Source organism: Lepisosteus oculatus, unplaced genomic scaffold, assembly GCF_040954835.1.
Source record: "Lepisosteus oculatus isolate fLepOcu1 unplaced genomic scaffold, fLepOcu1.hap2 HAP2_SCAFFOLD_88, whole genome shotgun sequence".
In the NCBI taxonomy this organism is placed as follows: domain Eukaryota; kingdom Metazoa; phylum Chordata; class Actinopteri; order Semionotiformes; family Lepisosteidae; genus Lepisosteus; species Lepisosteus oculatus.
In genome coordinates this window covers 394,437-415,129 of record NW_027168426.1, presented here as the reverse complement: position 1 = coordinate 415,129, position 20,693 = coordinate 394,437, and the positions used below count along the sequence as shown (strand labels likewise).

Genomic DNA, 20,693 nt, shown 5'->3' with positions numbered 1-20,693 from the left:
AAAATCTGTGGGAAATAGAGAGCATTGGACAGTATCTCAAGAAACTGTGAAAAACATTATCATGTTTAAATAAAGAATGTGATTTGCACCAGAAAAAAAGAAAATTGTTGCTATGTAACTGTTACCGTGTCAAAATGTAATGAGATGTGATCATATATACTGTTTTAAGTATGTATATTAATGTAAAGCTTTCTGATTTGTGATTTCCTGTATTTTTTTGTGAAAAGAAAATAAAGTTCTTAAAAATCGAAATCGGTTCACCCAGGGCGAGGCTCGGCCATTGCACTCCGGCTGTGCTGACCCCTGCGAATTCCCCAAATGTGGGAATCTCGACTGCATAATTTCTGGTAGTGGGGGACTGCGTTCGCGCTCTCCCCTGATGTGCTTGGTCCAAAATCAGATAGGGAGGGTTAGGACACCACGAGCTGCGTGGCTGCGGAAGGATCCCGGTTCGACAGGAGTGGACGCCGCTGCTGGTTCTCGCTGGCTTTTAGTTAGGGGTCCGGAGAAGCATCTCAAGCTAGTTCCACTACTCCTTCCGGACGTTCATTCCCTTTTCAAAGTCAGTCGTTTTGCTGTAGTCTGCGTTCTTTAGGCTGATTATCGAGGTTAGCCTTTATTTGGTCATGGGGGGCCTCGGTACTGTATGCTGAGTCTAAAGACAGTTTCACCCGTTTTCTGATTGCTCGGTTCTGTACCAGTGCAGACATGTCAAACAGTGAATGGCTGTACCTCTATTGTATCCGTGCTCAATGAATGAAATCGGTAACAAATGAATATATGTCTAGTTATACGAAAAACGAGTGGTTTATCGACTCATCTTCATTTGCAGATTTAGAGGCAGCTTCGATATTCGTTTTACAGACGGGTTTTTTTTTTGGAATATGGGTCACACACATGCCACAGCAACAAAACATCTCTAGAGATGAGGCTATAGATCACCTTTCCATCCTGCAGGTTTTCCTCCCAAAGCCTACGGCACCAACGGCGACCCCTGCTGGCCGGGAGAGCAAAAGCTTACAGCACCTGGTATTCCCAGGCAGTCTCCCATCCAAGTACTAACCAGGCCCAACGCTGCTTAGCTTCCGAGATCAGACGAGATCGGGCGTGTTCAGGGTGGTGTGGCCGTAAGCGAAAGCCCCGGCGCCTGACTCGCTACTTGAAGCTGTGTGTGGCGGGGGTTCCGTGCCCCCCGAGCGGGACTGAAGGATCGTTCGTGTGCAACTCTTTGGAAAGGAGCTGCTTTCCAAATCGCATTGCGTGCCTGGATATTGGCGAATGCGCTACCTTGTGTTGACTCGTCCCGCACTGGAGGAGGACAAACAATCTGCACGGAGGAGCACCAGGCAAGTCTTCACCAGACAAAAACCTCCAGTGCACAGCACTCTGGAAACATTTCGGGGCTTTCGCGTGTTTATTTCAGCACGTAAAGCGCACCGGTCCAACACGTCGGCCGGGCGCGCGGCGCCTCCGCCCTCTTGTGGCCTTGCGGCATCAGAGCAAGAGGCTCCTTCTCGCTGCCCTTCCGCTGTGTTGCAGGGCCCCGAGAGGGAACCCGGAGCGCGCACTTTGTGGGGGGCGGGGGACCGCGTTCGCGCTCTGCCCCCGGTCTCTTGCGCGAGTACTAAATCTCACGGACAGGGGGGCCTCGTCATTGATTGTTACAGGTGAGACGGGGATTAGGAGGAGACCCCGACTGATGGGTAAAGGGGAGCACTAACACCAGAGGGACACCCCCGGCGTCTCTTTTTGAGAGACGCCCTGGGGTTTCCTAATGGCCAAGGAGGGTCGGGACCTCGGTTTGACGCCTCCCCCGAAGGACGGCGCCTGTTTGTGCAGCAGAGTGTCGCCATCAGGAGGCTGGGGCGTAAGAGAGCCACACAGCCCGCAGGGTGAGCGCTCCCTACTGGTCCCAGTCACACCTCTTGCAGGAGCAGCAGCAACCGGAGCTTTTCCGGGGTGGAATCTCCCATCCGGGTGCCGGCCAGGCTCACACCTGCTGGGCTGCCCCGGGGGTGAGCCCAGTCGAGAGTCGCAGGGCCAGATCTAGTCACCGGGGAGAAACGATACAAGTGAAGGATTGCTCGGCTCTCGGCACTTGAAAAGACCGACAAATGTCTCGTTCCCGCCGGAGCTGAATGTACCCGCATGTGTGGTGTCGTCTTCTTCCCCCGCCCCGCTGTGTTTGCTGTATTGTCTCTGAAGCCGGCCCCCCCGAGACGAGACGGGCTGTTCCTGTGCCCCAATTAACACTTTACAGGTGCCATTCCCCGGCATTGTGGCCATTGTCGGTGCTCACACGCGATAAGATAAGGCGGAGGAGAGCGGGGCATGCCCAGCGGCAGACATTCAAGGAGGGGGCAGTGCGAGGTGAGGTGAGGTGCGACACGCCGGAGCCCCGACGCAGCTAATGCGGAGCACTTGTTGGACTGGCATCGAAAGGACGTGTGCGCACGGAGCGAGCCTTCCCTGCGGCGGAGCGCGGGAACTTTCTCCCCCCCTCCCGCTGCAGGAGTTGTGTGCGCTGCAGCGGTGCCGAGAGAAAAGCACAGAAGGCAGCAGGCTCTGGAGAGCAGGTAAGAGACGGAGCCTTGTGGGCAGGCGAGCAGGCCCGTTTTTTGGAAATTGCTGAAAAGGTTTGTTCGGTGTGTGGCAGGCGCACGTCGCGAGCTTGCGTGGCGATCTGCCGGTCTGGAGTTATGCAAATGAGGCTGAATTGCATCCCGGGACATGCTGCGAATGCGCAACGGCGACTGCAGATGTGTAGGAAACGGCGCGCTCGTTTTCTCGTTTTGCCCACACTTTTGAGTGTTAGTGTGGCGTGTGAGTGTGTGAAAGAGTGGGCCCAGCAGGAGGCGGTGGCGTGCGGGGCGAGGAGGTGCCCTAGGCTCCGCGATTTGTGCTGTGGGTGCGGGCCGCTTGCAGGGGCCTGTTTAACTCATACTTACCTGGCAGGGGAGATACCTTGATCAAGAAGGAGGTTCACCCAGGGCGAGGCTCGGCCATTGCACTCCGGCTGTGCTGACCCCTGCGAATTCCCCAAATGTGGGAATCTCGACTGCATAATTTCTGGTAGTGGGGGACTGCGTTCGCGCTCTCCCCTGATGTGCTTGGTCCAAAATCAGATACAGGAAGGTTAGGACACCACGAGCTGCGTGGCTGCGGAAGGATCCCGGTTCGACAGGAGTGGACGCCGCTGCTGGTTCTCGCTGGCTTTTAGTTAGGGGTCCGGAGAAGCATCTCAAGCTAGTTCCACTACTCCTTCCGGACGTTCATTCCCTTTTCAAAGTCAGTCGTTTTGCTGTAGTCTGCGTTCTTTAGGCTGATTATCGAGGTTAGCCTTTATTTGGTCATGGGGGGCCTCGGTACTGTATGCTGAGTCTAAAGACAGTTTCACCCGTTTTCTGATTGCTCGGTTCTGTACCAGTGCAGACATGTCAAACAGTGAATGGCTGTACCTCTATTGTATCCGTGCTCAATGAATGAAATCGGTAACAAATGAATATATGTCTAGTTATACGAAAAACGAGTGGTTTATCGACTCATCTTCATTTGCAGATTTAGAGGCAGCTTCGATATTCGTTTTACAGACGGGTTTTTTTTTTGGAATATGGGTCACACACATGCCACAGCAACAAAACATCTCTAGAGATGAGGCTATAGATCACCTTTCCATCCTGCAGGTTTTCCTCCCAAAGCCTACGGCACCAACGGCGACCCCTGCTGGCCGGGAGAGCAAAAGCTTACAGCACCTGGTATTCCCAGGCAGTCTCCCATCCAAGTACTAACCAGGCCCGACGCTGCTTAGCTTCCGAGATCAGACGAGATCGGGCGTGTTCAGGGTGGTGTGGCCATAAGCGAAAGCCCCGGCGCCTGACTCGCTACTTGAAGCTGTGTGTGGCGGGGGTTCCGTGCCCCCCGAGCGGGACTGAAGGATCGTTCGTGTGCAACTCTTTGGAAAGGAGCTGCTTTCCAAATCGCATTGCATGCCTGGATGTTGGCGAATGCGCTACCTTGTGTTGGCTCGTCCCGCACTGGAGGAGGACAAACAATCTGCACGGAGGAGCACCAGGCAAGTCTTCACCAGACAAAAACCTCCAGTGCACAGCACTCTGGAAACATTTCGGGGCTTTCGCGTGTTTATTTCAGCACGTAAAGCGCACCGGTCCAACACGTCGGCCGGGCGCGCGGCGCCTCCGCCCTCTTGTGGCCTTGCGGCATCAGAGCAAGAGGCTCCTTCTCGCTGCCCTTCCGCTGTGTTGCAGGGCCCCGAGAGGGAACCCGGAGCGCGCACTTTGTGGGGGGCGGGGGACCGCGTTCGCGCTCTGCCCCCGGTCTCTTGCGCGAGTACTAAATCTCACGGACAGGGGGGCCTCGTCATTGATTGTTACAGGTGAGACGGGGATTAGGAGGAGACCCCGACTGATGGGTAAAGGGGAGCACTAACACCAGAGGGACACCCCCGGCGTCTCTTTTTGAGAGACGCCCTGGGGTTTCCTAATGGCCAAGGAGGGTCGGGACCTCGGTTTGACGCCTCCCCCGAAGGACGGCGCCTGTTTGTGCAGCAGAGTGTCGCCATCAGGAGGCTGGGGCGTAAGAGAGCCACACAGCCCGCAGGGTGAGCGCTCCCTACTGGTCCCAGTCACACCTCTTGCAGGAGCAGCAGCAACCGGAGCTTTTCCGGGGTGGAATCTCCCATCCGGGTGCCGGCCAGGCTCACACCTGCTGGGCTGCCCCGGGGGTGAGCCCAGTCGAGAGTCGCAGGGCCAGATCTAGTCACCGGGGAGAAACGATACAAGTGAAGGATTGCTCGGCTCTCGGCACTTGAAAAGACCGACAAATGTCTCGTTCCCGCCGGAGCTGAATGTACCCGCATGTGTGGTGTCGTCTTCTTCCCCCGCCCCGCTGTGTTTGCTGTATTGTCTCTGAAGCCGGCCCCCCCGAGACGAGACGGGCTGTTCCTGTGCCCCAATTAACACTTTACAGGTGCCATTCCCCGGCATTGTGGCCATTGTCGGTGCTCACACGCGATAAGATAAGGCGGAGGAGAGCGGGGCATGCCCAGCGGCAGACATTCAAGGAGGGGGCAGTGCGAGGTGAGGTGAGGTGCGACACGCCGGAGCCCCGACGCAGCTAATGCGGAGCACTTGTTGGACTGGCATCGAAAGGACGTGTGCGCACGGAGCGAGCCTTCCCTGCGGCGGAGCGCGGGAACTTTCTCCCCCCCTCCCGCTGCAGGAGTTGTGTGCGCTGCAGCGGTGCCGAGAGAAAAGCACAGAAGGCAGCAGGCTCTGGAGAGCAGGTAAGAGACGGAGCCTTGTGGGCAGGCGAGCAGGCCCGTTTTTTGGAAATTGCTGAAAAGGTTTGTTCGGTGTGTGGCAGGCGCACGTCGCGAGCTTGCGTGGCGATCTGCCGGTCTGGAGTTATGCAAATGAGGCTGAATTGCATCCCGGGACATGCTGCGAATGCGCAACGGCGACTGCAGATGTGTAGGAAACGGCGCGCTCGTTTTCTCGTTTTGCCCACACTTTTGAGTGTTAGTGTGGCGTGTGAGTGTGTGAAAGAGTGGGCCCAGCAGGAGGCGGTGGCGTGCGGGGCGAGGAGGTGCCCTAGGCTCCGCGATTTGTGCTGTGGGTGCGGGCCGCTTGCAGGGGCCTGTTTAACTCATACTTACCTGGCAGGGGAGATACCTTGATCAAGAAGGAGGTTCACCCAGGGCGAGGCTCGGCCATTGCACTCCGGCTGTGCTGACCCCTGCGAATTCCCCAAATGTGGGAATCTCGACTGCATAATTTCTGGTAGTGGGGGACTGCGTTCGCGCTCTCCCCTGATGTGCTTGGTCCAAAATCAGATACAGGAAGGTTAGGACACCACGAGCTGCGTGGCTGCGGAAGGATCCCGGTTCGACAGGAGTGGACGCCGCTGCTGGTTCTCGCTGGCTTTTAGTTAGGGGTCCGGAGAAGCATCTCAAGCTAGTTCCACTACTCCTTCCGGACGTTCATTCCCTTTTCAAAGTCAGTCGTTTTGCTGTAGTCTGCGTTCTTTAGGCTGATTATCGAGGTTAGCCTTTATTTGGTCATGGGGGGCCTCGGTACTGTATGCTGAGTCTAAAGACAGTTTCACCCGTTTTCTGATTGCTCGGTTCTGTACCAGTGCAGACATGTCAAACAGTGAATGGCTGTACCTCTATTGTATCCGTGCTCAATGAATGAAATCGGTAACAAATGAATATATGTCTAGTTATACGAAAAACGAGTGGTTTATCGACTCATCTTCATTTGCAGATTTAGAGGCAGCTTCGATATTCGTTTTACAGACGGGTTTTTTTTTTGGAATATGGGTCACACACATGCCACAGCAACAAAACATCTCTAGAGATGAGGCTATAGATCACCTTTCCATCCTGCAGGTTTTCCTCCCAAAGCCTACGGCACCAACGGCGACCCCTGCTGGCCGGGAGAGCAAAAGCTTACAGCACCTGGTATTCCCAGGCAGTCTCCCATCCAAGTACTAACCAGGCCCGACGCTGCTTAGCTTCCGAGATCAGACGAGATCGGGCGTGTTCAGGGTGGTGTGGCCATAAGCGAAAGCCCCGGCGCCTGACTCGCTACTTGAAGCTGTGTGTGGCGGGGGTTCCGTGCCCCCCGAGCGGGACTGAAGGATCGTTCGTGTGCAACTCTTTGGAAAGGAGCTGCTTTCCAAATCGCATTGCATGCCTGGATGTTGGCGAATGCGCTACCTTGTGTTGGCTCGTCCCGCACTGGAGGAGGACAAACAATCTGCACGGAGGAGCACCAGGCAAGTCTTCACCAGACAAAAACCTCCAGTGCACAGCACTCTGGAAACATTTCGGGGCTTTCGCGTGTTTATTTCAGCACGTAAAGCGCACCGGTCCAACACGTCGGCCGGGCGCGCGGCGCCTCCGCCCTCTTGTGGCCTTGCGGCGTCAGAGCAAGAGGCTCCTTCTCGCTGCCCTTCCGCTGTGTTGCAGGGCCCCGAGAGGGAACCCGGAGCGCGCACTTTGTGGGGGGCGGGGGACCGCGTTCGCGCTCTGCCCCCGGTCTCTTGCGCGAGTACTAAATCTCACGGACAGGGGGGCCTCGTCATTGATTGTTACAGGTGAGACGGGGATTAGGAGGAGACCCCGACTGATGGGTAAAGGGGAGCACTAACACCAGAGGGACACCCCCGGCGTCTCTTTTTGAGAGACGCCCTGGGGTTTCCTAATGGCCAAGGAGGGTCGGGACCTCGGTTTGACGCCTCCCCCGAAGGACGGCGCCTGTTTGTGCAGCAGAGTGTCGCCATCAGGAGGCTGGGGCGTAAGAGAGCCACACAGCCCGCAGGGTGAGCACTCCCTACTGGTCCCAGTCACACCTCTTGCAGGAGCAGCAGCAACCGGAGCTTTTCCGGGGTGGAATCTCCCATCCGGGTGCCGGCCAGGCTCACACCTGCTGGGCTGCCCCGGGGGTGAGCCCAGTCGAGAGTCGCAGGGCCAGATCTAGTCACCGGGGAGAAACGATACAAGTGAAGGATTGCTCGGCTCTCGGCACTTGAAAAGACCGACAAATGTCTCGTTCCCGCCGGAGCTGAATGTACCCGCATGTGTGGTGTCGTCTTCTTCCCCCGCCCCGCTGTGTTTGCTGTATTGTCTCTGAAGCCGGCCCCCCCGAGACGAGACGGGCTGTTCCTGTGCCCCAATTAACACTTTACAGGTGCCATTCCCCGGCATTGTGGCCATTGTCGGTGCTCACACGCGATAAGATAAGGCGGAGGAGAGCGGGGCATGCCCAGCGGCAGACATTCAAGGAGGGGGCAGTGCGAGGTGAGGTGAGGTGCGACACGCCGGAGCCCCGACGCAGCTAATGCGGAGCACTTGTTGGACTGGCATCGAAAGGACGTGTGCGCACGGAGCGAGCCTTCCCTGCGGCGGAGAGCGGGAACTTTCTCCCCCCCTCCCGCTGCAGGAGTTGTGTGCACTGCAGCGGTGCCGAGAGAAAAGCACAGAAGGCAGCAGGCTCTGGAGAACAGGTAAGAGACGGAGCCTTGTGGGCAGGCGAGCAGGCCCGTTTTTTGGAAATTGCTGAAAAGGTTTGTTCGGTGTGTGGCAGGCGCACGTCGCGAGCTTGCGTGGCGATCTGCCGGTCTGGAGTTATGCAAATGAGGCCGAATTGCATCCCGGGACATGCTGCGAATGCGCAACGGCGACTGCAGATGTGTAGGAAACGGCGCGCTCGTTTTCTCGTTTTGCCCACACTTTTGAGTGTTAGTGTGGCGTGTGAGTGTGTGAAAGAGTGGGCCCAGCAGGAGGCGGTGGCGTGCGGGGCGAGGAGGTGGCCTAGGCTGCGCGATTTGTGCTGTGGGTGCGGGCCGCTTGCAGGGGCCTGTTTAACTCATACTTACCTGGCAGGGGAGATACCTTGATCAAGAAGGAGGTTCACCCAGGGCGAGGCTCGGCCATTGCACTCCGGCTGTGCTGACCCCTGCGAATTCCCCAAATGTGGGAATCTCGACTGCATAATTTCTGGTAGTGGGGGACTGCGTTCGCGCTCTCCCCTGATGTGCTTGGTCCAAAATCAGATACAGGAAGGTTAGGACACCACGAGCTGCGTGGCTGCGGAAGGATCCCGGTTCGACAGGAGTGGACGCCGCTGCTGGTTCTCGCTGGCTTTTAGTTAGGGGTCCGGAGAAGCATCTCAAGCTAGTTCCACTACTCCTTCCGGACGTTCATTCCCTTTTCAAAGTCAGTCGTTTTGCTGTAGTCTGCGTTCTTTAGGCTGATTATCGAGGTTAGCCTTTATTTGGTCATGGGGGGCCTCGGTACTGTATGCTGAGTCTAAAGACAGTTTCACCCGTTTTCTGATTGCTCGGTTCTGTACCAGTGCAGACATGTCAAACAGTGAATGGCTGTACCTCTATTGTATCCGTGCTCAATGAATGAAATCGGTAACAAATGAATATATGTCTAGTTATACGAAAAACGAGTGGTTTATCGACTCATCTTCATTTGCAGATTTAGAGGCAGCTTCGATATTCGTTTTACAGACGGGTTTTTTTTTTGGAATATGGGTCACACACATGCCACAGCAACAAAACATCTCTAGAGATGAGGCTATAGATCACCTTTCCATCCTGCAGGTTTTCCTCCCAAAGCCTACGGCACCAACGGCGACCCCTGCTGGCCGGGAGAGCAAAAGCTTACAGCACCTGGTATTCCCAGGCAGTCTCCCATCCAAGTACTAACCAGGCCCGACGCTGCTTAGCTTCCGAGATCAGACAAGATCGGGCGTGTTCAGGGTGGTGTGGCTGAAAGCGAAAGCCCCGGCGCCTGACTCGCTACTTGAAGCTGTGTGTGGCGGGGGTTCCGTGCCCCCCGAGCGGGACTGAAGGATCGTTCGTGTGCAACTCTTTGGAAAGGAGCTGCTTTCCAAATCGCATTGCGTGCCTGGATGTTGGCGAATGCGCTCCCTTGTGTTGACTCGTCCCGCACTGGAGGAGGACAAACAATCTGCACGGAGGAGCACCAGGCAAGTCTTCACCAGACAAAAACCTCCAGTGCACAGCACTCTGGAAACATTTCGGGGCTTTCGCGTGTTTATTTCAGCACGTAAAGCGCACCGGTCCAACACGTCGGCCGGGCGCGCGGCGCCTCCGCCCTCTTGTGGCCTTGCGGCGTCAGAGTAAGAGGCTCCTTCTCGCTGCCCTTCCGCTGTGTTGCAGGGCCCCGAGAGGGAACCCGGAGCGCGCACTTTGTGGGGGGCGGGGGACCGCGTTCGCGCTCTGCCCTCGGTCTCTTGCGCGAGTACTAAATCTCACGGACAGGGGGGCCTCGTCATTGATTGTTACAGGTGAGACGGGGATTAGGAGGAGACCCCGACTGATGGGTAAAGGGGAGCACTAACACCAGAGGGACACCCACGGCGTCTCTTTTTGAGAGACGCCCTGGGGTTTCCTAATGGCCAAGGAGGGTCGGGACCTCGGTTTGACGCCTCCCCCGAAGGACGGCGCCTGTTTGTGCAGCAGAGTGTCGCCATCAGGAGGCTGGGGCGTAAGAGAGCCACACAGCCCGCAGGGTGAGCGCTCCCTACTGGTCCCAGTCACACCTCTTGCAGGAGCAGCAGCAACCGGAGCTTTTCCGGGGTGGAATCTCCCATCCGGGTGCCGGCCAGGCTCACACCTGCTGGGCTGCCCCGGGGGTGAGCCCAGTCGAGAGTCGCAGGGCCAGATCTAGTCACCGGGGAGAAACGATACAAGTGAAGGATTGCTCGGCTCTCGGCACTTGAAAAGACCGACAAATGTCTCGTTCCCGCCGGAGCTGAATGTACCCGCATGTGTGGTGTCGTCTTCTTCCCCCGCCCCGCTGTGTTTGCTGTATTGTCTCTGAAGCCGGCCCCCCCGAGACGAGACGGGCTGTTCCTGTGCCCCAATTAACACTTTACAGGTGCCATTCCCCGGCATTGTGGCCATTGTCGGTGCTCACACGCGATAAGATAAGGCGGAGGAGAGCGGGGCATGCCCAGCGGCAGACATTCAAGGAGGGGGTAGGGCGAGGTGAGGTGAGGTGCGACACGCCGGAGCCCCGACGCAGCTAATGCGGAGCACTTGTTGGACTGGCATCGAAAGGACGTGTGCGCACGGAGCGAGCCTTCCCTGCGGCGGAGCGTGGGAACTTTCTCCCCCCCTCCCGCTGCAGGAGTTGTGTGCACTGCAGCGGTGCCGAGAGAAAAGCACAGAAGGCAGCAGGCTCTGGAGAGCAGGTAAGAGACGGAGCCTTGTGGGCAGGCGAGCAGGCCCTTTTTTTGGAAATTGCTGAAAAGGTTTGTTCAGTGTGTGGCAGGCGCACGTCGCGAACTTGCGTGGCGATCTGCCGGTCTGGAGTTATGCAAATGAGGCTGAATTGCATCCCGGGACATGCTGCGAATGCGCAACGGCGACTGCAGATGTGTAGGAAACGGCGCGCTCGTTTTCTCGTTTTGCCCACACTTTTGAGTGTTAGTGTGGCGTGTGAGTGTGTGAAAGAGTGGGCCCAGCAGGAGGCGGTGGCGTGCGGGGCGAGGAGGTGGCCTAGGCTGCGCGATTTGTGCTGTGGGTGCGGGCCGCTTGCAGGGGCCTGTTTAACTCATACTTACCTGGCAGGGGAGATACCTTGATCAAGAAGGAGGTTCACCCAGGGCGAGGCTCGGCCATTGCACTCCGGCTGTGCTGACCCCTGCGAATTCCCCAAATGTGGGAATCTCGACTGCATAATTTCTGGTAGTGGGGGACTGCGTTCGCGCTCTCCCCTGATGTGCTTGGTCCAAAATCAGATAGGGAGGGTTAGGACACCACGAGCTGCGTGGCTGCGGAAGGATCCCGGTTCGACAGGAGTGGACGCCGCTGCTGGTTCTCGCTGGCTTTTAGTTAGGGGTCCGGAGAAGCATCTCAAGCTAGTTCCACTACTCCTTCCGGACGTTCATTCCCTTTTCAAAGTCAGTCGTTTTGCTGTAGTCTGCGTTCTTTAGGCTGATTATCGAGGTTAGCCTTTATTTGGTCATGGGGGGCCTCGGTACTGTATGCTGAGTCTAAAGACAGTTTCACCCGTTTTCTGATTGCTCGGTTCTGTACCAGTGCAGACATGTCAAACAGTGAATGGCTGTACCTCTATTGTATCCGTGCTCAATGAATGAAATCGGTAACAAATGAATATATGTCTAGTTATACGAAAAACGAGTGGTTTATCGACTCATCTTCATTTGCAGATTTAGAGGCAGCTTCGATATTCGTTTTACAGACGGGTTTTTTTTTTGGAATATGGGTCACACACATGCCACAGCAACAAAACATCTCTAGAGATGAGGCTATAGATCACCTTTCCATCCTGCAGGTTTTCCTCCCAAAGCCTACGGCACCAACGGCGACCCCTGCTGGCCGGGAGAGCAAAAGCTTACAGCACCTGGTATTCCCAGGCAGTCTCCCATCCAAGTACTAACCAGGCCCAACGCTGCTTAGCTTCCGAGATCAGACGAGATCGGGCGTGTTCAGGGTGGTGTGGCCGTAAGCGAAAGCCCCGGCGCCTGACTCGCTACTTGAAGCTGTGTGTGGCGGGGGTTCCGTGCCCCCCGAGCGGGACTGAAGGATCGTTCGTGTGCAACTCTTTGGAAAGGAGCTGCTTTCCAAATCGCATTGCGTGCCTGGATATTGGCGAATGCGCTACCTTGTGTTGACTCGTCCCGCACTGGAGGAGGACAAACAATCTGCACGGAGGAGCACCAGGCAAGTCTTCACCAGACAAAAACCTCCAGTGCACAGCACTCTGGAAACATTTCGGGGCTTTCGCGTGTTTATTTCAGCACGTAAAGCGCACCGGTCCAACACGTCGGCCGGGCGCGCGGCGCCTCCGCCCTCTTGTGGCCTTGCGGCATCAGAGCAAGAGGCTCCTTCTCGCTGCCCTTCCGCTGTGTTGCAGGGCCCCGAGAGGGAACCCGGAGCGCGCACTTTGTGGGGGGCGGGGGACCGCGTTCGCGCTCTGCCCCCGGTCTCTTGCGCGAGTACTAAATCTCACGGACAGGGGGGCCTCGTCATTGATTGTTACAGGTGAGACGGGGATTAGGAGGAGACCCCGACTGATGGGTAAAGGGGAGCACTAACACCAGAGGGACACCCCCGGCGTCTCTTTTTGAGAGACGCCCTGGGGTTTCCTAATGGCCAAGGAGGGTCGGGACCTCGGTTTGACGCCTCCCCCGAAGGACGGCGCCTGTTTGTGCAGCAGAGTGTCGCCATCAGGAGGCTGGGGCGTAAGAGAGCCACACAGCCCGCAGGGTGAGCGCTCCCTACTGGTCCCAGTCACACCTCTTGCAGGAGCAGCAGCAACCGGAGCTTTTCCGGGGTGGAATCTCCCATCCGGGTGCCGGCCAGGCTCACACCTGCTGGGCTGCCCCGGGGGTGAGCCCAGTCGAGAGTCGCAGGGCCAGATCTAGTCACCGGGGAGAAACGATACAAGTGAAGGATTGCTCGGCTCTCGGCACTTGAAAAGACCGACAAATGTCTCGTTCCCGCCGGAGCTGAATGTACCCGCATGTGTGGTGTCGTCTTCTTCCCCCGCCCCGCTGTGTTTGCTGTATTGTCTCTGAAGCCGGCCCCCCCGAGACGAGACGGGCTGTTCCTGTGCCCCAATTAACACTTTACAGGTGCCATTCCCCGGCATTGTGGCCATTGTCGGTGCTCACACGCGATAAGATAAGGCGGAGGAGAGCGGGGCATGCCCAGCGGCAGACATTCAAGGAGGGGGCAGTGCGAGGTGAGGTGAGGTGCGACACGCCGGAGCCCCGACGCAGCTAATGCGGAGCACTTGTTGGACTGGCATCGAAAGGACGTGTGCGCACGGAGCGAGCCTTCCCTGCGGCGGAGCGCGGGAACTTTCTCCCCCCCTCCCGCTGCAGGAGTTGTGTGCGCTGCAGCGGTGCCGAGAGAAAAGCACAGAAGGCAGCAGGCTCTGGAGAGCAGGTAAGAGACGGAGCCTTGTGGGCAGGCGAGCAGGCCCGTTTTTTGGAAATTGCTGAAAAGGTTTGTTCGGTGTGTGGCAGGCGCACGTCGCGAGCTTGCGTGGCGATCTGCCGGTCTGGAGTTATGCAAATGAGGCTGAATTGCATCCCGGGACATGCTGCGAATGCGCAACGGCGACTGCAGATGTGTAGGAAACGGCGCGCTCGTTTTCTCGTTTTGCCCACACTTTTGAGTGTTAGTGTGGCGTGTGAGTGTGTGAAAGAGTGGGCCCAGCAGGAGGCGGTGGCGTGCGGGGCGAGGAGGTGGCCTAGGCTCCGCGATTTGTGCTGTGGGTGCGGGCCGCTTGCAGGGGCCTGTTTAACTCATACTTACCTGGCAGGGGAGATACCTTGATCAAGAAGGAGGTTCACCCAGGGCGAGGCTCGGCCATTGCACTCCGGCTGTGCTGACCCCTGCGAATTCCCCAAATGTGGGAATCTCGACTGCATAATTTCTGGTAGTGGGGGACTGCGTTCGCGCTCTCCCCTGATGTGCTTGGTCCAAAATCAGATACAGGAAGGTTAGGACACCACGAGCTGCGTGGCTGCGGAAGGATCCCGGTTCGACAGGAGTGGACGCCGCTGCTGGTTCTCGCTGGCTTTTAGTTAGGGGTCCGGAGAAGCATCTCAAGCTAGTTCCACTACTCCTTCCGGACGTTCATTCCCTTTTCAAAGTCAGTCGTTTTGCTGTAGTCTGCGTTCTTTAGGCTGATTATCGAGGTTAGCCTTTATTTGGTCATGGGGGGCCTCGGTACTGTATGCTGAGTCTAAAGACAGTTTCACCCGTTTTCTGATTGCTCGGTTCTGTACCAGTGCAGACATGTCAAACAGTGAATGGCTGTACCTCTATTGTATCCGTGCTCAATGAATGAAATCGGTAACAAATGAATATATGTCTAGTTATACGAAAAACGAGTGGTTTATCGACTCATCTTCATTTGCAGATTTAGAGGCAGCTTCGATATTCGTTTTACAGACGGGTTTTTTTTTTGGAATATGGGTCACACACATGCCACAGCAACAAAACATCTCTAGAGATGAGGCTATAGATCACCTTTCCATCCTGCAGGTTTTCCTCCCAAAGCCTACGGCACCAACGGCGACCCCTGCTGGCCGGGAGAGCAAAAGCTTACAGCACCTGGTATTCCCAGGCAGTCTCCCATCCAAGTACTAACCAGGCCCGACGCTGCTTAGCTTCCGAGATCAGACGAGATCGGGCGTGTTCAGGGTGGTGTGGCCATAAGCGAAAGCCCCGGCGCCTGACTCGCTACTTGAAGCTGTGTGTGGCGGGGGTTCCGTGCCCCCCGAGCGGGACTGAAGGATCGTTCGTGTGCAACTCTTTGGAAAGGAGCTGCTTTCCAAATCGCATTGCATGCCTGGATGTTGGCGAATGCGCTACCTTGTGTTGGCTCGTCCCGCACTGGAGGAGGACAAACAATCTGCACGGAGGAGCACCAGGCAAGTCTTCACCAGACAAAAACCTCCAGTGCACAGCACTCTGGAAACATTTCGGGGCTTTCGCGTGTTTATTTCAGCACGTAAAGCGCACCGGTCCAACACGTCGGCCGGGCGCGCGGCGCCTCCGCCCTCTTGTGGCCTTGCGGCGTCAGAGCAAGAGGCTCCTTCTCGCTGCCCTTCCGCTGTGTTGCAGGGCCCCGAGAGGGAACCCGGAGCGCGCACTTTGTGGGGGGCGGGGGACCGCGTTCGCGCTCTGCCCCCGGTCTCTTGCGCGAGTACTAAATCTCACGGACAGGGGGGCCTCGTCATTGATTGTTACAGGTGAGACGGGGATTAGGAGGAGACCCCGACTGATGGGTAAAGGGGAGCACTAACACCAGAGGGACACCCCCGGCGTCTCTTTTTGAGAGACGCCCTGGGGTTTCCTAATGGCCAAGGAGGGTCGGGACCTCGGTTTGACGCCTCCCCCGAAGGACGGCGCCTGTTTGTGCAGCAGAGTGTCGCCATCAGGAGGCTGGGGCGTAAGAGAGCCACACAGCCCGCAGGGTGAGCACTCCCTACTGGTCCCAGTCACACCTCTTGCAGGAGCAGCAGCAACCGGAGCTTTTCCGGGGTGGAATCTCCCATCCGGGTGCCGGCCAGGCTCACACCTGCTGGGCTGCCCCGGGGGTGAGCCCAGTCGAGAGTCGCAGGGCCAGATCTAGTCACCGGGGAGAAACGATACAAGTGAAGGATTGCTCGGCTCTCGGCACTTGAAAAGACCGACAAATGTCTCGTTCCCGCCGGAGCTGAATGTACCCGCATGTGTGGTGTCGTCTTCTTCCCCCGCCCCGCTGTGTTTGCTGTATTGTCTCTGAAGCCGGCCCCCCCGAGACGAGACGGGCTGTTCCTGTGCCCCAATTAACACTTTACAGGTGCCATTCCCCGGCATTGTGGCCATTGTCGGTGCTCACACGCGATAAGATAAGGCGGAGGAGAGCGGGGCATGCCCAGCGGCAGACATTCAAGGAGGGGGCAGTGCGAGGTGAGGTGAGGTGCGACACGCCGGAGCCCCGACGCAGCTAATGCGGAGCACTTGTTGGACTGGCATCGAAAGGACGTGTGCGCACGGAGCGAGCCTTCCCTGCGGCGGAGAGCGGGAACTTTCTCCCCCCCTCCCGCTGCAGGAGTTGTGTGCACTGCAGCGGTGCCGAGAGAAAAGCACAGAAGGCAGCAGGCTCTGGAGAACAGGTAAGAGACGGAGCCTTGTGGGCAGGCGAGCAGGCCCGTTTTTTGGAAATTGCTGAAAAGGTTTGTTCGGTGTGTGGCAGGCGCACGTCGCGAGCTTGCGTGGCGATCTGCCGGTCTGGAGTTATGCAAATGAGGCCGAATTGCATCCCGGGACATGCTGCGAATGCGCAACGGCGACTGCAGATGTGTAGGAAACGGCGCGCTCGTTTTCTCGTTTTGCCCACACTTTTGAGTGTTAGTGTGGCGTGTGAGTGTGTGAAAGAGTGGGCCCAGCAGGAGGCGGTGGCGTGCGGGGCGAGGAGGTGGCCTAGGCTGCGCGATTTGTGCTGTGGGTGCGGGCCGCTTGCAGGGGCCTGTTTAACTCATACTTACCTGGCAGGGGAGATACCTTGATCAAGAAGGAGGTTCACCCAGGGCGAGGCTCGGCCATTGCACTCCGGCTGTGCTGACCCCTGCGAATTCCCCAAATGTGGGAATCTCGACTGCATAATTTCTGGTAGTGGGGGACTGCGTTCGCGCTCTCCCCTGATGTGCTTGGTCCAAAATCAGATACAGGAAGGTTAGGACACCACGAGCTGCGTGGCTGCGGAAGGATCCCGGTTCGACAGGAGTGGACGCCGCTGCTGGTTCTCGCTGGCTTTTAGTTAGGGGTCCGGAGAAGCATCTCAAGCTAGTTCCACTACTCCTTCCGGACGTTCATTCCCTTTTCAAAGTCAGTCGTTTTGCTGTAGTCTGCGTTCTTTAGGCTGATTATCGAGGTTAGCCTTTATTTGGTCATGGGGGGCCTCGGTACTGTATGCTGAGTCTAAAGACAGTTTCACCCGTTTTCTGATTGCTCGGTTCTGTACCAGTGCAGACATGTCAAACAGTGAATGGCTGTACCTCTATTGTATCCGTGCTCAATGAATGAAATCGGTAACAAATGAATATATGTCTAGTTATACGAAAAACGAGTGGTTTATCGACTCATCTTCATTTGCAGATTTAGAGGCAGCTTCGATATTCGTTTTACAGACGGGTTTTTTTTTTGGAATATGGGTCACACACATGCCACAGCAACAAAACATCTCTAGAGATGAGGCTATAGATCACCTTTCCATCCTGCAGGTTTTCCTCCCAAAGCCTACGGCACCAACGGCGACCCCTGCTGGCCGGGAGAGCAAAAGCTTACAGCACCTGGTATTCCCAGGCAGTCTCCCATCCAAGTACTAACCAGGCCCGACGCTGCTTAGCTTCCGAGATCAGACAAGATCGGGCGTGTTCAGGGTGGTGTGGCTGAAAGCGAAAGCCCCGGCGCCTGACTCGCTACTTGAAGCTGTGTGTGGCGGGGGTTCCGTGCCCCCCGAGCGGGACTGAAGGATCGTTCGTGTGCAACTCTTTGGAAAGGAGCTGCTTTCCAAATCGCATTGCGTGCCTGGATGTTGGCGAATGCGCTCCCTTGTGTTGACTCGTCCCGCACTGGAGGAGGACAAACAATCTGCACGGAGGAGCACCAGGCAAGTCTTCACCAGACAAAAACCTCCAGTGCACAGCACTCTGGAAACATTTCGGGGCTTTCGCGTGTTTATTTCAGCACGTAAAGCGCACCGGTCCAACACGTCGGCCGGGCGCGCGGCGCCTCCGCCCTCTTGTGGCCTTGCGGCGTCAGAGTAAGAGGCTCCTTCTCGCTGCCCTTCCGCTGTGTTGCAGGGCCCCGAGAGGGAACCCGGAGCGCGCACTTTGTGGGGGGCGGGGGACCGCGTTCGCGCTCTGCCCTCGGTCTCTTGCGCGAGTACTAAATCTCACGGACAGGGGGGCCTCGTCATTGATTGTTACAGGTGAGACGGGGATTAGGAGGAGACCCCGACTGATGGGTAAAGGGGAGCACTAACACCAGAGGGACACCCACGGCGTCTCTTTTTGAGAGACGCCCTGGGGTTTCCTAATGGCCAAGGAGGGTCGGGACCTCGGTTTGACGCCTCCCCCGAAGGACGGCGCCTGTTTGTGCAGCAGAGTGTCGCCATCAGGAGGCTGGGGCGTAAGAGAGCCACACAGCCCGCAGGGTGAGCGCTCCCTACTGGTCCCAGTCACACCTCTTGCAGGAGCAGCAGCAACCGGAGCTTTTCCGGGGTGGAATCTCCTATCCGGGTGCCGGCCAGGCTCACACCTGCTGGGCTGCCCCGGGGGTGAGCCCAGTCGAGAGTCGCAGGGCCAGATCTAGTCACCGGGGAGAAACGATACAAGTGAAGGATTGCTCGGCTCTCGGCACTTGAAAAGACCGACAAATGTCTCGTTCCCGCCGGAGCTGAATGTACCCGCATGTGTGGTGTCGTCTTCTTCCCCCGCCCCGCTGTGTTTGCTGTATTGTCTCTGAAGCCGGCCCCCCCGAGACGAGACGGGCTGTTCCTGTGCCCCAATTAACACTTTACAGGTGCCATTCCCCGGCATTGTGGCCATTGTCGGTGCTCACACGCGATAAGATAAGGCGGAGGAGAGCGGGGCATGCCCAGCGGCAGACATTCAAGGAGGGGGTAGGGCGAGGTGAGGTGAGGTGCGACACGCCGGAGCCCCGACGCAGCTAATGCGGAGCACTTGTTGGACTGGCATCGAAAGGACGTGTGCGCACGGAGCGAGCCTTCCCTGCGGCGGAGCGTGGGAACTTTCTCCCCCCCTCCCGCTGCAGGAGTTGTGTGCACTGCAGCGGTGCCGAGAGAAAAGCACAGAAGGCAGCAGGCTCTGGAGAGCAGGTAAGAGACGGAGCCTTGTGGGCAGGCGAGCAGGCCCTTTTTTTGGAAATTGCTGAAAAGGTTTGTTCAGTGTGTGGCAGGCGCACGTCGCGAACTTGCGTGGCGATCTGCCGGTCTGGAGTTATGCAAATGAGGCTGAATTGCATCCCGGGACATGCTGCGAATGCGCAACGGCGACTGCAGATGTGTAGGAAACGGCGCGCTCGTTTTCTCGTTTTGCCCACACTTTTGAGTGTTAGTGTGGCGTGTGAGTGTGTGAAAGAGTGGGCCCAGCAGGAGGCGGTGGCGTGCGGGGCGAGGAGGTGGCCTAGGCTGCGCGATTTGTGCTGTGGGTGCGGGCCGCTTGCAGGGGCCTGTTTAACTCATACTTACCTGGCAGGGGAGATACCTTGATCAGCCTGTAGGTGGAGTAGTTGGATTGTTTTTCTTTTGTTGGAAGCAGTGTTCGATTTGCGGTTTTTGAAATGGCAACCTTTGGATCCCGTAAGAATGCTGTACGTTTTGAGCTCTTGGATGACCTCTTCATGGATCGTATGCAGTTCAGCAGAAAAGTGTTACAGAAGGAACTTGGCTTTGAACCTCGGCACTTGGATTTCATCTTCGCTCTCCCAGGTCAGAAAGCATTTGAGGTTGTATTTGCTACCTATCCTCTGTTTGAACAATGCGTGGATGTGTTTGAGGCAAAAAGAGGCAAAGTTCCTGCACTTGAGAAGATCAACTTGCAGCCTCTGACACAGAGAGAGAGGAAAACGGTGCATGTTGTTATGTTCTCGGAACTGGCAAAGACGGAGGACATTCACACCTGGCTTAACCAGTACTGCACCGTCCACCATGGAACTGAGGTTAGAGATGTTGATGGTATAAAAACAGGAGCAAGGAAATTCGAGGTTCGCTTGCTACCGGACAGCGTAAATGGAGGCTTAAGGCACCTGCCCTCTACAATCCGGCTGGGCGCCTGCAATGGCTATGTGTTTTATGTGGGACAACCAAAGGTGTGTCGGCGCTGTGGTGCTGTGGGACACCTGGCATCGTCCTGCACTGTGAAATGCTGCAAGACCTGTGGCAAACAGGGACATTTAGCCTCTGACTGTTCAATGCTGCCAAAGTGCAATTTATGTGGCTCGGAAGGACACGTTTTTAAGAACTGCCCTCACGCCTACGCCAATAAACTCAAAATGAGAAAGGATGAGGCAGTGCTTGTTTCAGCCAAACCGGCCCGAAAATCCAAAGCAAACAACAAGTCAAACAAAGAACCCTTGTTGGACAAAGACTCTCAGCCTCCAGCCAGGATCAGTCCTGCTGTGGCTCCGGGGCTGGTGGAAGAGAAATCCACTACGCCCCCACAACCGCAGACTGCACCAGACATGCACGAGGGTTTGAAAACCCCCGAGAACAGCGAGGACCCCTCCCCCACTCCTGCTCCTCAGAACGAGGGCCAGTGTGGGGCCCCCCGGTGGAGCGGGTCCAGCGAGGATACCCAGGATTCAGCAGAGCTGCTTTTCTCAGACTCTGCAAGTGCTACAGATGCCCTCCTCTCCTCCATCCAGTCCATCACGGAGGATCTGCAGCAGCTGGTGGGTGAGGGGGAAGAGGAGACTGGTGCATCGGCTGCACCCCTTTCCCCTCAGTGCTCCCAGGAGCTGGACTTGAGGAAAAGAAAAAATGACTCTGTTTTCTCCCCGAGCGAGGAGGAAGGAGAGCATGGCGATGGGGACAGCTGGAACCTCTCCACCCCTCCCTCTACCCCCTTCCTTGAAATGGA

At 57.0% G+C, this 20,693-nt stretch overlaps 14 non-coding genes across 14 annotated transcripts; 7 read left to right on the top strand and 7 right to left on the bottom strand.

Moving 5' to 3' along the window:
* Positions 1 to 209: 209 nt before the first annotated feature.
* LOC138236342 (U1 spliceosomal RNA) lies at positions 210 to 379 on the top strand. Its single transcript, XR_011188630.1, has one exon. It is a non-coding gene; the product is annotated as a U1 spliceosomal RNA (small nuclear RNA).
* A 635-nt stretch (positions 380 to 1,014) lies between these two features.
* LOC138236341 (5S ribosomal RNA) lies at positions 1,015 to 1,133 on the bottom strand. Its single transcript, XR_011188629.1, has one exon. It is a non-coding gene; the product is annotated as a 5S ribosomal RNA (ribosomal RNA).
* A 1,807-nt stretch (positions 1,134 to 2,940) lies between these two features.
* Positions 2,941 to 3,104, top strand: LOC138236332 (U1 spliceosomal RNA). The gene has a single exon (XR_011188623.1). It is a non-coding gene; the product is annotated as a U1 spliceosomal RNA (small nuclear RNA).
* Positions 3,105 to 3,740: 636 nt separating this feature from the next.
* Positions 3,741 to 3,859, bottom strand: LOC138236304 (5S ribosomal RNA). Its single transcript, XR_011188596.1, has one exon. It is a non-coding gene; the product is annotated as a 5S ribosomal RNA (ribosomal RNA).
* Positions 3,860 to 5,666: 1,807 nt separating this feature from the next.
* LOC138236331 (U1 spliceosomal RNA) lies at positions 5,667 to 5,830 on the top strand. Its single transcript, XR_011188622.1, has one exon. It is a non-coding gene; the product is annotated as a U1 spliceosomal RNA (small nuclear RNA).
* Positions 5,831 to 6,466: 636 nt separating this feature from the next.
* LOC138236303 (5S ribosomal RNA) lies at positions 6,467 to 6,585 on the bottom strand. Its single transcript, XR_011188595.1, has one exon. It is a non-coding gene; the product is annotated as a 5S ribosomal RNA (ribosomal RNA).
* Positions 6,586 to 8,392: 1,807 nt separating this feature from the next.
* On the top strand, positions 8,393 to 8,556 carry LOC138236329 (U1 spliceosomal RNA). The gene has a single exon (XR_011188620.1). It is a non-coding gene; the product is annotated as a U1 spliceosomal RNA (small nuclear RNA).
* Positions 8,557 to 9,192: 636 nt separating this feature from the next.
* LOC138236317 (5S ribosomal RNA) lies at positions 9,193 to 9,311 on the bottom strand. Its single transcript, XR_011188609.1, has one exon. It is a non-coding gene; the product is annotated as a 5S ribosomal RNA (ribosomal RNA).
* A 1,807-nt stretch (positions 9,312 to 11,118) lies between these two features.
* On the top strand, positions 11,119 to 11,282 carry LOC138236328 (U1 spliceosomal RNA). The gene has a single exon (XR_011188619.1). It is a non-coding gene; the product is annotated as a U1 spliceosomal RNA (small nuclear RNA).
* Positions 11,283 to 11,917: 635 nt separating this feature from the next.
* On the bottom strand, positions 11,918 to 12,036 carry LOC138236330 (5S ribosomal RNA). The gene has a single exon (XR_011188621.1). It is a non-coding gene; the product is annotated as a 5S ribosomal RNA (ribosomal RNA).
* A 1,807-nt stretch (positions 12,037 to 13,843) lies between these two features.
* On the top strand, positions 13,844 to 14,007 carry LOC138236327 (U1 spliceosomal RNA). Its single transcript, XR_011188617.1, has one exon. It is a non-coding gene; the product is annotated as a U1 spliceosomal RNA (small nuclear RNA).
* Positions 14,008 to 14,643: 636 nt separating this feature from the next.
* Positions 14,644 to 14,762, bottom strand: LOC138236302 (5S ribosomal RNA). The gene has a single exon (XR_011188594.1). It is a non-coding gene; the product is annotated as a 5S ribosomal RNA (ribosomal RNA).
* A 1,807-nt stretch (positions 14,763 to 16,569) lies between these two features.
* Positions 16,570 to 16,733, top strand: LOC138236326 (U1 spliceosomal RNA). The gene has a single exon (XR_011188616.1). It is a non-coding gene; the product is annotated as a U1 spliceosomal RNA (small nuclear RNA).
* Positions 16,734 to 17,369: 636 nt separating this feature from the next.
* On the bottom strand, positions 17,370 to 17,488 carry LOC138236316 (5S ribosomal RNA). Its single transcript, XR_011188608.1, has one exon. It is a non-coding gene; the product is annotated as a 5S ribosomal RNA (ribosomal RNA).
* Positions 17,489 to 20,693: the final 3,205 nt, after the last annotated feature.